This window comes from Magnolia sinica, chromosome 2 (assembly GCF_029962835.1).
Source record: "Magnolia sinica isolate HGM2019 chromosome 2, MsV1, whole genome shotgun sequence".
NCBI classification, from domain to species: domain Eukaryota; kingdom Viridiplantae; phylum Streptophyta; class Magnoliopsida; order Magnoliales; family Magnoliaceae; genus Magnolia; species Magnolia sinica.
Window position 1 is genome coordinate 46,187,098 of NC_080574.1, and position 12,600 is coordinate 46,199,697.

The window sequence follows — 12,600 nt, forward strand, 5'->3', positions numbered from 1 at the left end:
TCTGTAGCGAAAACCACAAACAGTTACGGATATTATTTATAGCTAAAAGTCCGTAACAATATGCCAAATTTAATAATGGCTACAACTGTCAGATAACCGGCTACGGTCAATATCCGTTGCTATTTCGTACATTAAAAAAATATATAATTATTTGTTCATTCAATTACCACCTACATAATCATTCATTCATTCCATTACAATCAATCATTCACTCATTCAATTACAATCAATCACAATCCTTCATTCAATCAATTACAATTACAATAAATTACAATCCTTCATTCAATCAATTACAATTACAATCAATTACAATCCTTCATTCAATTAATTACAATTACAATTACAATTATGCTGAGAATACAAATCTTTGGCTTTATTAGAGAAATTTGTTCGACTTCACCCTGAAATTTCAATGATAAAGAATTGAAAGAGAAGATATATTTTGACAGTATGATATTTTTTTCATAAGTAAATAGGCATTTTTCAGCCATCACCCACCTGAAGAATCAAAAACCGATTGTTGTCCAAGTCCACTCTTTTTCCTTTTAGTTTCTTAGTGACCTTCGTAAAATTACTTCCACGGTCATTTATGTAGTACTTTGAAGAGTTGTCTCGAAATGCAACTCTAGTAATGACAAAGTCACTTCCTGCAACAGCTTCGTATATTCCATCATTCTATAAATAGTCATGGCATTCATAAATCAGAATGACCATTAGGGGAAAGAAAAACAAAGTGAAAGAAGTGCATCATGTATAACTAATTTTTTCTTAATGAATTAATAAAAACTCAAAGAGGAATGAAATTGACACAAAAGGAATGGTTTCACCATATGGTTTGTAGGGCCAAAATAAACGTCTGGACGATTTTTGTAAGGAGGACCATCGATAGCCACAAGTACCCACTTCCAAGGAATGGTCTCACTATATGGTTTAGGTTATAAGTTTATGTTAATTTCATAGGTTATAGGTTTAGGTTTAGATTTAGGTTTAGGGATTTGAGAATACATTGACATTTTAGGTTTAGGTTTAGGTTTTACGTTTAGGTTAAGGTTACAGGTTTAGGTTTAGGTTTATGTTTAAGTTATAAGTGTAGGTTATAGGTTTAGGTTTAGGTTTGGTTATATGTCAAGGTTTAGGGAATTGAGTTTAGGTTATAGGTTATGGGTTTAAGTTATAGGTTATAGTTTATAGGTTAAGGTTTAGGTTATAGGTTAAGGTTTAGGTTTAGGTTATAGTTTTGGGATTTGAGACTAGGTTTAGATTATAAGTATAGGTTTAGGTTAATGTTGTAGGTTATAGGTTTAGGTTATAAGTTTATGTTAATGTTATAGGTTATAGGTTTAAGTTTAGGTTTAGGGATTTGAGAATACATTTAGGTTTTAGGTTTAGGTTTAGGTTTAGGTTATATGTTTAGGTTTAGATTATAGGTTTAGGTTATAGGTTATAGCTTTAGGGAATTGAGAATAGGTTAAGGTTTAGGCTTAGGAAATTGGGTTCGGGTTCGGGTTCGGGTTTAGGTTTGGGTTTTCAAGTTTAGGTTTAGGTTTAGGTTAGGGAGTTGAGATTAGGATTAGGTGTAGGTTTAGGTTTAGGAATTTGAGAGTACATTTAGGTTATAGGTTTAGGTTTAGGTTAGGGAGTTGAGATTAGGATTAGGTGTAGGTTTAGGTTTAGGGATTTGAGAGTACATTTAGGTTATAGGTTTAGGTTTAGGTTAAGGTTTGGTTATAGGTTATAAGTTTAGGTTATATGTTATGGGTTATATGTTAAGGTTTAGGTTGTAAGTTTTGGTTTAGGTTAAGGTTATAGGTTATAAGTTTAGGTTATATGTTATGGGTTATATGTTAAGGTTTAGGTTGTAGGTTTTGGTTTAGGTTAAGGTTATAGGTTTAGGTTTAGGTTTACGTTATAGGTTTAGGTTAGGTTTAGGTTATAGGTTATATGTTATAGGCTATAGTTTTTGGGAATTGAGAATTGGTTAAGGTTTAGATTTAGGAAATCGGGTTCGAGTTCAGGATCAAGTTTAGGTTTGGGTTTTCAAGTTTAGGTTTAGGTTTAGGTTAGGGAATTGAGATTAGGATTAGGTGTAGGTTTAGGTTTAGGGATTTGAGAACACATTTAGGTTTTAGGTTTAGGTTATAGGTTTGGGTTTAGGTTAAGGTTTGGCTATAGGCTATAAGTTTAGGTTATAGGTTATAGGTTATATGTTAAGATTTAGGTTATAGGTTTTGGTTTAGGTTAAGGTTATAGGTTTAGGTTTAGGTTTAGGTTAGGTTTAGGTTTAGGTTATAAGTTATACGTTATAAGTTATAGTTTTTGGGAATTGAGAATTGGTTAAGGTTTAGGTTTAGGAAATTGGGTTCGGGTTCGGGATTGGGTTTAGGTTTGGGTTTTCAAGTTTAGGTTTAGGTTTAGTTTAGGGAGTTGAGATTTGGATTAGGTGTAGGTTTAGGTTTAGGGATTTGAGAATATATTTAGGTTTTAGGTTTAGGTTATAGGTTTAGGTTATAGGTTTAGGTTTAGGTTAAGGTTTGGTTATAGGTTATAAGTTTAGGTTATAGGTTATAGGTTATATATTAAGGTTTAGGTTATAGGTTTTGGTTTTGGTTAAGGTTATAGGTTTAGGTTTAGGTTTAGGTTAAAGGTTTAAGTTAGATTTAGGTTTAGGTTATAGGTTATATGTTATAGGTTATAGTTTTTGGGAATTGAGAATTGGTTAAGGTTTAGGTTTAGGAAATCGGGTTCGGGTTCGGGTTTAGGTTTGGGTTTTCATGTTTAGGTTTAGGTTTAGATTAGAGAGTTGAGATTAGGATTAGGTGTATGTTTAGGTTTAGAGATTTGAGAATACATTTAGGTTTTAGGTTTAGGTTTAAGTTAAGGTCTGGTTATAGGTTATAAGTTTAGGTTATAGGTTATAGGTTATAGGTTATATGTTAAGGTTTAGGTTATAGGTTTTGGTTTAGGTTAAGGTTATAGGTTTAGGTTTAGGTTTAGGTTATAGGTTTAGGTTAGGTTTAGGTTTAGGTTATAGGTTATATGTTATAGGTTATAGTTTTTAGGAATTGAGAATTGGTTAAGGTTTAGGTTTAGGAAATTGGGTTCGGGTTTGGGATTGGGTTTAGGTTTGGGTTTTCAAATTTAGGTTTAGGTTTAGGTTAGGGAGTTGAGACTAAGATTAGGTGTAGGTGTAGGTTTAGGGATTTCAAAATACATTTAGGTTTTAGGTTTAGGTTAAGGTTTGGTTATAGGTTATAAGTTTAGGTTATAGGTTATAGGTTATATATTAAGGTTTAGGTTATAGGTTTTGGTTTTGGTTTAGGTTATAGGTTTAGGTTAAAGGTTTAGGTTTAGATTATAGGTTATATGTTATAGGTTATAGTTTTTCGGAATTGAGAATTGGTTAAGGTTTAGGTTTAGGAAATCGAGTTCGGGTTCGGGATTGGGTTTAGGTTTGGGTTTTCAAGTTTAGGTTTAGGTTTACGTTAGGGAGTTGAGATTAGGATTAGGTGTATGTTTAGGTTTAGAGATTTGAGAATACATTTAGGTTTTAAGTTTAGGTTTAGGTTATTGGTTATAGGTTATAGGTTATATGTTAAGGTTTAGGTTATAGGTTTTGGTTTAGGTTAAGGTTATAGGTTTAGGTTATAGGTTTAGGTTAGGTTTAGGTTTAGGTTATAGGTTATATGTTATAGGTTATAGTTTTTGACAATTGAGAATGGTTAAGGTTTAGGTTTAGGATATTGGGTTCGGGTTCGGGATCGGGTTTAGGTTTGGGTTTTCTAGTTTAGGTTTAAGTTTAGGTTAGGGAGTTGAGATTAGGATTAGGTGTAGGTTTAGGTTTATGGATTTGAGAATTCATTTAGGTTTTAGGTTTAGGTTTTGGGATTTGAGAATAGTTTTAGGTTATAAGTATAGGTTTAGGTTGGGTTGTAGGTTAAGGTTTTGGGATTTGAGTTTAGATTATAGGTTTAGGTTATAGGTTATGGGTTATAGGGTTTAAGTTATAGGTTTAGGTTATAGGTTATAGGTTTAGGTTTGAGTTATAGGTTTAGGTTTAGGTTTAGGTTTTAGGTTTAGGTATAGGCTTAGGTTATAGGTTATATGTTATATGTTTAGGTTAGGGTTTAGGGATTCGGGTCCTGGTTCGGGTTTGGGTTCGGGTTTAGGTTATAGGTTTTGGTTTAGGTTTTAGGTTATAGGTTTAAGTTAAGGTTTAGGTTTAAGTTTAAGTATAGGCTTAGGTTATAGGTTATAGGTTATATATTTAGGTTAAGGTTAGGGATTTGGGTTCGGGTTCGGGTTCGGGTTCGAGCTTGGGTTTGGGTTTAGGTTATAGGTTATAGGTTTAGGTTAGGTTTAGGTTCAAGTTTAAGTTATTGGTTATAGTTTTTGGGAATTGAGAATTGGTTAAGGTTTAGGTTTAGGAAATCGGGTTCAGGTTCGGGATCGAGTTTAAGTTTGGGTTTTCAAGTTTAGGTTTAGGTTTAGGTTAGGGAGTTAAGATTAGGATTAGGTGTAGGTTTAGGTTTATGGATTTGAGAATACATTTAGGTTTTAGGTTTAGGTTTTGGGATTTGAGAATAGTTTTAGGTTATAAGTATAGGTTTAGGTTGGGTTATAGGTTAAGGTTTAGGGATTTAAGTTTAGGTTGTAGGTTATGGGTCATAGGGTTTAGGTTTTAGGTTTAGGTATAGGCTTAGGTTATAGGTTATAGGCTATATGTTTAGGTTAAGGTTTAGGGATTCGGGTTCGGGTTCGGGTTTGGTTTCGGGTTTAGGTTATAGGTTTTGGTTTAGGTTATAGGTTATAGGTTTAGGTTAAGGTTTAGGTTTAGCTTTAGGTATAGGCTTAAGTTATAGGTTATAGGTTGTATGTTTAGGTTAAGGTTTAGGGATTCAGGTTTGTGTTTAGATTATAGGTTTTGGTTTAGGTTATAGGTTATAGGTTTATGTTAGGTTTAGGTTTAAGTTATAGGTTATAGTTTTTGGGAATTGAGAATTGGTTAAGGTTTAGGTTTTGGAAATCGAGTTCGGGTTCGGGATCAGGTTTAGGTTTGGGTTTTCAAGTTTAGGTTTAGGTTTAGGTTAGGGAGTTGAGATTAGAATTAGGTGTAGGTTTAGGTTTATGGATTTGAGAATACATTTAGGTTTTAGGTTTAGGTTTTGGGATTTGAGAATAGTTTTAGGTTATAAGTATAGGTTTAGGTTGGGTTACAGGTTAAGGTTTAGGGATTTGAGTTTAGGTTATAGGTTTAGGTTATAGGTTTTGGGTTATAGGGTTTAGGTTAGGGTTTATGTTATAGGTTTAGGTTATAGGTTATAGGTTTAGGTTTAAGTTATAGGTTTAGGTTTAGGTTTAGGTTTTAGGTTTAATTATAGGCTTAGGTTAGAGGTTATAGGTTATATGTTTAGGTTAAGGTTTAGGGATTCGGTTTCGGGTTTGGGTTTGGGTTCGGGTTTAGGTTAAGGTTTTGGTTTAGGGTTATAGGTTATAGGTTATAAGTATTGGTTTAGGTTTAGGTTAAGGTCTAGGTTTAGGTTATAAGTATAGGTTTTCAGATCTGAAAATAGGTTTAGGTTAAGGTTATAAGTATAGGTTATAGGTTTAGGTTTAGGTTTTTATTTAGGTTAAGGTTTAGGTTGTAGGTTTTGGTTTAGGGTTAGGTTTAGGTTATAGCTTTAGGGAATTGAGAATAGGTTTAGGGTGTAGTTTAGGTTAAGGGTGTGGTACCTGCAAATATAGATATAAACACAGCCTGTCCAAATTGCCAGGCCCCTCTAATGTTATCCATAGGAAATGGACAGCTTTATCATAGTCATAATAGCGGTTCCTACCTTCCAAGGACTCCCACTCAACATCCAGATAGTTCCAACGCACATCCGGATCTGCTTCATCAATTTTTACGAAATTATGCATGTCTTGCTCATGAGCATGCCTAATATTGCCAATGAATGTGATTCAGCACAAATACCTTTTCATGATTCAAAGAAAGGAACTCGAGGGTTTTCCTTACCTTCCATTGTATGCTTCCAAGGTGCAGATGGCCCCTGAAACACACATACATCCTGGGAATCATTTCTCAAAATCGCAGACTGTTTTGTTTTGAAACTCGTTCATCTCACCTAAAAACCTGTCACATAATGAATAACTGTAACCACAATGATAACTATTGTGAATGCACTGTAATGAATAAATTATTAATATTATAGATAACTGTAATTACAATATAGATATCATGCACATGATATCACATAATGTATTGTTTGATGAACTGCACATGTGCATTCTTGACAAGAAATGTACCAGATGCTTGAATCTGAAATATGTAGCTCCAATCCTCCCACATGCAACATCCACCTGAAAGAATGCGCATAACCGTCATGCTTGAGTAATCAATACAGGAATGTATAAGTAAAACCATAAAATCAGAGATACTCACTCCATTTTCAGGATCTCCTCCATAGTTAACAATCTCATTTTAAAGCCCTTCTCCCTCCTCCTTTACCCAGGCTTGGGACCGGCAATGTAAGGAGTTGCATTGGTGGAGTTAAAAAAGGGCTTAGGCTTCATTTGGTTTTTTAAAAAAATGTTTTCATGAATACTAATGTGATGACCAAATGGAGCCTAAGACTATAAATACGTTCAAATATAGAGTACAAAATTCATTCAATATTAAGAAAAAAAAAACAAGTGCCAAATTAGTTCAAAATTAGTTCAAAATGCACACTATACATGTTCAATTATAAAGTACCAAATTTGTTTAAATTATTGAATTCTCAAAGCTTCTTTCCCCCATTGCACAAATGATCCCGGATTAGCCTCTCTAAGTGTAGATGCGAACTCATCTTCTTTCCACAAAGGAGCGTGAGGTTGTATAACCTCAATCAGGACAACAACAAAAGCTCCATCCTCCAACGGTTCGTAATAGACAGTTGCATTTGGATTAACTTCGTATACTTCACCACGAGCAACTACACTACGTTTTCCAAAACCAAGCAAGTCACATCTCTTACTGATATATATAATATCTGGCTATATTTACATATAAAATGGCATTGGTATTGTTATCATTTATAATATAATTGTAAGCTCAATATAGTAAAAAATTTATACTTGCATACCAACGATGCTTGAGTAGATTTAGCGACTGTTGGTGATGAGATATTTTGAGTATACTGTCTCTCTTTCTGCATATCCACTAATGTTTTCTTCATCTCAACTATATCTTGAGTCATACCATCCAATTTTTTCTTCACCTGAAATAACTCTTGAGTTACGCTCTCTTTTTCTTTTGTCACATTCTCTACCTTTGAACGAGCAGGGGATGACTTCTTCAGTCCTAACTTGCTTATTGAGCAACCTAGACCCCGCATTCGCCCTCTATAGTCAGAACCAACCAACTGTAAAACATTGTAAATCAAGTTATTAGGATATTCATAATTACCATCAAACTTAAGTAATTTTTAAATTTTATTAGTACCTCTATAAGGGCATCATCCATGCCGGTCATCCTAGAAGCAGGATTGCTGCTATAGAGCTCATTTAGTTTTTCCTATGAAAAAATACAAATGAATGCAATATAATTCAAAGTTATACATAGGCTTTTCATAAGGCTACTAGTTAGTGGTATGAGGGACACACTTACAGCAAGGTCAGGATACTGGACAACTTTGTCCTTTATTGTATGGGCTCTTAAGAAGACTTCACATCTACCTATCTCGGCATCAGAGGTAAGATTCTTCTCCATTGCCTTTTGGCACATTACATATCATTCAAATACACATCATTAATAGATTTAGATGAATGATAATTCAAATTTAAATTCAATTTTAAACTATAATATCTATTTTTAAATACATACCATCTTATGGTGAGTAACAGCCATGTTGTGCCTCCCAACACACGCAGGTCCTTTTAGCTTGGCCCGATTGATTATATTCTTTGCGCTTGCCCTGTTGAATTCCTCGGTGGTACGTTGATCTACGAAAACCCTTCAATCCTCCATAGGGATACCTGGGGGACAACACCATCTCTCATAGTAATAGTGTTACGCCACAAACCTGGAAATCAGATTCACAAGAATCCTGATCGCCGAATTCGGTGCCAACAGCCTCCATAGTACCCCATTCTCGGCTCCTAGTGTCCATACACCCGATTCCGATCCTGGGATCCTATAAGGAGGATTTTTATTTTTATTTTGTGTACATTTAACTCATAATAAGCATAACCACAAGATTACCCAATTCACAAAGGCAACATTATCATCACATATCCACTAATATAATCTTTTGAGTACAATGTTGAAAGGAAAATACATAAATCGAAGATCAAGCTCCAGAAGTCCGCTGCAGGCTCCAACCCCAACACTGCTACAACCTAACATCACCTGTACGTATCTATCGTGCATAAGCTTACAGAAAGCTTAGAGGGTGGTGTAAGTGTGTCGAAATAGGTGCAAGGTCATACAATGTCACAATCATACAATGTCGAAATAGGCGCAAGGTCATGAATCATACCTATCAGAATAAGCGAAAATACTGAGAGTCAAACAATATTAGAATACGTAATATAGATCAATTGTACAAATGAGGAACAATATCAGAATACGTGATACAGATCAACTATACAAATGAGGACTCATAAAAAGTCAAATATCAGATGCCGTATCTAAACCATATAAATACAGAAACACAGGTAACCAAAATGCCAATATGCCGTGGATGTAATACAATATGCGGTGTGAATGGAATGACCATGCTGGAGTGTGAAGTCGGGATGATAGTACGTAGTATCGCAGGCTATGAGGTCTATCACAAGGGACTTCTATCCAAACCAGTCCCATACCTAAATTTGGATAGTTAGACTTAATGTGGTAAACTCCTAATCTCAGGTTAGTCACGCGCCCCAACCAAAATCCTGACCATTGTGAAGGTGAACGTAACAAATAGTTGTACACCACCAACCCGAGTGGATAGTGAATGAATGAATGAGTATGCAACTCTTGCTCAATAAGTCCACGTATCAGTACGGTTCTTCTCTGGAATCATCACCGGGGTTTAGTACACTCCAAATGGCCCAGCCACTCTCCCAGCCGCATAGTCCAAGTGAGCGTAAGAAACCTCACTACCTGCCTGGCCAATAGTCTGTCAATACCTATTCGGCATGTTGATAGCAAATCCATTCACGAGCTGGTTAAACTCAGCCTAGTAATGCCCGCTATGCTTGAGCGGGTAAGGTCACACCCCCTCCCAACCGACTACAACATAGTGGGAGATGCGGCCTCCTCGTATTCGTCACTCGGGCGCTCATGTATCCACTCGGTCTTGACGTTAGGGCGTCATCTGGTACCAAGAGGGTTTAGGGATTTTCAACTAGGGCCATCTATGGCAGCCCGATGCTAGAATAAATTTTCGGTGTCCCATCTGGCCAACCACGATATGCATGTGGAGGCTATGGCCCTGATGTCGCTAGGGCGTACAGTAATCATAATGCAAGATGCATGAGTCATATGAACCAGCCATGCATCAATCCTGTGCATACCGTGCGCTCATGTGAGATAACCTTCGCCTATCAAGGAGTCTCATATGCAATAATCAACCACATCTCATAACAAGCATGTAGATGATGCGTATGGGCATGTATCATGATGCTATGCTATCACATACTCATAATCGATATCAATAACTGGCATCGACAATCGACTTCGACAATGTGGACATTTAACCAACATTGCCCTTAAGGAATGACCCACATAGAGCCTAACATATAGTGGACCCTTGGCCTCACACAAGGGCCAAATATACAACACCATGGGCCTCACTTAAGATTTTAATACACATCACTATGGGCCTTTCACAAGGGCCTAACATGCATCACAATGGGCTCCATCGCCTGGCCCTCAAATGCATCACAATGGGCCTCATCGTATAGGCCTCGATACTCGACCTCGACAATCGGAATCAGCCTATACAATCGGCCTCGATAAATTGGAATTGGCCTCGATACTTGACCTCAACAATTGGAATTGATCAATAATTGGAATCAGCAAATCGGTCACGTCAATCAGCAATCGGGGTCGATCGATAATCAGAGTCGGCAAATCAATCACGATACTCGGAATCGACAATCGGCCAACACAATCGGGATCGATCGATAATCAGATCGGCAAACCGGTTATGACAATCGGGATCGATTGATAATCAGAGTCGGCAAATTGGTCGCGTCAATAAGAATAGACAATAGACCACGACAATCGAGATCGATCGATAATGGTCACGTCAATCGGATCAATCGATAATCAGAATCGGAAAAAATCGGTCCGTCAATCGAAATCGACAAAGGTCATGACCATTGGAATCGATTGATAATCAGAATCGGTAAGTCGGTCACGTCAATCAGAATTGATCGATAATCAAAATCGACAAATCGGTCATGTGAATCGGAATCGGCAATCGGCCAAAATAATAGAGATCGATCGATAATCAGAATTGGCAAATCGGTCACGATAATCGGATCGATTGATAATCAGAATCAGTAAGTCAGTCACGTCAATCAGAATCGGCAAAGATCATGACCATCAGAATCAATTGATAATCGGAATTGACAAGTCGGTCACATCAATCGGAATCGATCGATAATCAGAATCGGCAAATCGGTCATGTCAATCGGAATCGGTAATCGGCCACGACAGTCAAGATCGATCGATAATCAGAATCGGCAAATCGGTCACGACAATCAGATCGATCGATAATCAGAATCGATAAATCGGTCACATCGAATCGATAAAGGTCATGACCATCGAAATCGATCGATAATTGGAATCGAAAAGTCGGTCACGTCTATCGAAATCGATCGATAATCGGAATCAGCAAGTCGGTCATGTCAATCGGAATCAGCAAGTCGGTTATGTTAATTGGAATCGGCAATCGGTCATAACAATTGGAATCGATCGATAATCGCTCTAACAAAGAGCCTAAGGGAAGGTCATAATATGGACATTTAACCATCATCGCCCATCAATGTGGACATTTAACCAACATTGCTCCCAAGAAGTGGTTTACATAGAACCAAACACATAATGGGCGCACAACCTCACACAAGGGCCTAATATACATCATCATGGGCCTCATTAAAGATTACGAACACATCACAGTGGGCCGTATGATATGGGACGCACTAATGGGCCTCATACACATCAGGTGGGCTGCATCAATGGGCCTAACACCATGGGCTTCAAATACACAACGAGCGGGCCTCATGAGTGGGTCACAAATACATTAAGATGGGCTTTGCAGATGGGCCACAGGTACGTCAAGGTGGGCCTCATGGATGGGCCACAAATACATCAAAGGTGGGCCTCACACAAGGGCTACATATACATCACTATGGGACACAACCCATGGGCCTTAATACACAATGGGTGGGCCCAGCATATGGGCCTAATATACATCACAAGTGGGCCCTGCACATGGGCCTCATGTACATCATGATGGGCCGAATGTATGGGTCGGAAATACATCACAATGGGCCCCGGCACATGGGCCATAAATACATCAAATGGGCCGCAAATACATCACTGTGGGCTGCATCAATGAGCCGCACCATTGGGCTTTATATATACCAAAATGAATCACATCAGAAGATCATCTGGACCATACCACAAATAGTAGTGGTGATAATGATTCCCATAATTAAAAATTTAAAGGGTCCACCGTAGCATTTATTTCCCATTCGACTGTTCATAAGATCGTAAGGACCTAATTAGGGAGGGAAAGATAAATATTATATTGATTCAAAACTTTGTAACCCACCCAAAGGGGTTCCAGTGGTAGACGTTCAACACCACAGTTTTCTGCAATGTGGTCCATATGATGACTGGATCTATCTCAATTTCGGTCTTGAGACGAGTCTTTCTAAATGGATGGACGGTTTAGATATGACACATACACCAGCGGGCCCCATAGAATTGCTGGTGTCATGGGGCCCATTGATAGATGGTATAGATGCAGCATACGCATCAATCTGTTGGACTGTAGAAACAATGCATACGTCATGATGGGGCCGCACCTGGCACCGTCCAAGCAGACGGTGCCGATGAAACCCATATACGCAGGTGGGGTCCACGAGCGTGGCCAGTGGCTAGCATGACAAATGGGTGGACGGTTGGATGTACCGCATCCAACATGGTGGGGCCACGTCCCAGCTGACGTCAATACAGCAGCTATACAGCTGCTGTATGTCTTTCAAACAGCACAGGTGGGTCCACCACATTTATATAAAATATCTAATATATATATATTTATTCTACTTTTATTATATATATAACTTCATATATATAATAATATATATATCCACCTAACATCCAGCGTCCAGCAATATGGACGGCTGGATGTATTGGTGGAGATATCACGTGGGTGTGGCCCACCTAATTACATTTACCATAATATATTATATATTATATAATAAATAAATAAATATATATATATATATATATATATATATATATATATATATATATATATATATATATATATATATATATATATATATTTTTTGATATACGTGTGTGTGCGTGTGTGTGAGAGGGTGAAGGGCATCAGC

At 37.2% G+C, this 12,600-nt stretch overlaps 1 long non-coding RNA gene across 1 annotated transcript; it reads right to left on the bottom strand.

The window, feature by feature from the left end:
- Nucleotides 1-243: 243 nt before the first annotated feature.
- Nucleotides 244-6,122, bottom strand: LOC131237075 (uncharacterized). The gene is made up of 2 exons (XR_009167010.1): nt 6,014-6,122; nt 244-675 (listed from the first exon to the last, which is right to left on the bottom strand). It is a non-coding gene; the product is annotated as an uncharacterized LOC131237075 (long non-coding RNA).
- Between the last annotated feature and the right edge of the window lie 6,478 nt (nt 6,123-12,600).